The following is a 2,394-nucleotide window of genomic DNA, read 5'->3' as shown; positions in this document are numbered from 1 at the left end:
TATTGCACAAATAGGATCCCTTTCAATGACTCAACTGAGAGCTGGTTCCTCTCCTTTGTCCGCTGACTCTGCATTAGTGAAAAAACTCTACATTTGCATTGTGAGGAGGAAGTGCAAAGACAAACTGTGCAATCTTCAGCAGTTCTGAGCAGCATGCAATACTTTTGGCCTTCTCAAAGTATTTGGTCCACTTCTGGTGCACCTGCAGGCCCATGAACTCATCATCACCGCAGCTTTCTATGAATTTCTTCAGATTGGCAACTTGGTCAAAGCATTTAACATCATCAATTGGCACCCCCTTCTCTCCAAGGTACTTGATGCAGGCCTCCACATCATTCCACTTTGGTGGCTCACTCATGTCCATCCACATGAATGGTGAGAACTCTTCCATAGGTGTCTTCCACTTCTCCAGATACTCCAAACATGAACTGTACATGCCGAGCACATCAGCCATGAACTTATCATAGCCCTCTTCAAGTCCTTCTCTGCGATTTTTGGCAAGCAGTCCCTTAAGTTTGAGGGACATGAAATTGTTGTTTTTCCGTTCAATAAGAATGTTGTGGATGTTGCTCAATATTTTCTTAACCTCCATGATGGAGTTGTTCTCCCTTTCCTTTTCTTGAATGTGATTGTGGAAGACGGACATGAGAGAGTGCATGTGCCACAAGTATATCTCACTAAATGGGTTTTCAAAAAATGCCTTGATCATCATGGGTGGCTATTCCTGAGACAAAAAGAATGATTTTAAAGCAAGGAACATTTGTAGCATCCTCTCTATGCCTGGGAACAGAGAGAGCCACCTTGTCTTGCTGTGTGACAGCATCCTCTTGTATTCAATATCAACAAAATCACAGTACTATTTGAGGGACTCTGCACGAACAGTGTAAATGTGGAAGTACTGGTAGATTTTAAAAATGATATTCTCAATGTCCACATCAAGTCTGTCTGCCCCGTGATGGACACAGTTGTTAAGTATGTGTGCTGGGCAACCCACGCCAATCAATGTTTTGTTTTGTAGCATTTTCTTCAAATTTACAAATACATTATTTCCCCCTTCATCACGCCGGGTTCCACCAAAATTAGTGCTGCAATTGTCCCCGGTAAATGCGATGCATTTGGAAGCCAAATAGTTTTTTGCCAATGTTTCCATTACGTAATTGGCGATGGTGGTTGCAGTCACATTTGGTGTATCTTGCACTTGAATCAACTTGCTCTGCACACCAACCTCCTTCCAATCAAAGTATTGAATAATTATGGGGAAGATTTTTACCGCACCATGATTACTCCCGTCAGTACTTATACCACAAAATGGGATGTCTTTGAGCGCTTTGTGCGACCACTTCAACAGAATGAGGTGCCAGAACACCATCAACAATAGCCGCGGTCTTAGTTCAGGCACAACTAAACTTTTTTGCAGTGTCTGAATCGGGGAGGGTCTTTTTCAACAATGAACTCGTGCAGTCCATAGAGCGATAACTGTTGTGATGTTTCACTGTGTGGAATGACCATGCAGCCTCCGCTGCATTCACTGCATCCTCGTTCCCTGGTTTGACAAAGTACTGTGTGATCAAGCTAGCACTGCTCTAGCCTCGCACAGCTGTTTTGTGTTTCTCTGTGTCCTGGTGGCTTTTCGCACCTCCATTGGACACCAAGACATACAGTATGTTCCTGCTTTGCACACTGTGCACAAGGCCTCCCATTTGTCTTGACCCAGTCTGAAAGCGGGGAAACTCTTTTGTAAATCGTCTGTAAATATACATTTTCGCTTTGGCATGTTGGCGTACAGACAGCCACGCTCTCTATCTTCTGATTAAGAACAGGGCTGCCCGCACTGACATGGCTCAGGGATTACGTCACACGCAGCGCCGTGTGCAGTGCCCTAGTGCCTGTAAATTTAATGGTCCAATGAAGGTCATTTTAAAAAACAGGACAGGACGTGAAATACGGATATGTCCCGGGAAATACGGACGTTTGGTCCCCCTAACTTAAAGTAAAGTAAACCATTATATCAAATAGGTAGACACTAACCAATCAGTATTAATCACTATCTGACAATTAACTAATGTTTTTCTGTACCCTTAACTAAAGTGAAACTATACATTAGTTCCTTTCTGTTTCGCAGATAACAAAGAAGTTTTCCTATAATAGTGATGGGCCGGCTGTTCCCCAATAAGTAATGGTTATTCAAATACTATAAATGTTCTCCAGAATAAAGATGACAATTATTTCCTTGACCCCAATATTGTATTTTCAGTTTAATGGGCTATTTCCTAAAAAACTGAGAAACAAAACAATGCAACTTTTATGTATTACTTTTAAGTATTTATTAGAACCTGGATTCATTTTTAACTTTGGGTTATTAAGAGCTAATTTGAGTTTTTTTTTTTTTTTTTT

Source organism: Cyprinodon variegatus, unplaced genomic scaffold (genome assembly GCF_000732505.1).
Source record: "Cyprinodon variegatus isolate N-32 unplaced genomic scaffold, C_variegatus-1.0 Scaffold600, whole genome shotgun sequence".
In the NCBI taxonomy this organism is placed as follows: domain Eukaryota; kingdom Metazoa; phylum Chordata; class Actinopteri; order Cyprinodontiformes; family Cyprinodontidae; genus Cyprinodon; species Cyprinodon variegatus.
Note: the sequence above shows the minus strand (reverse complement) of the source record.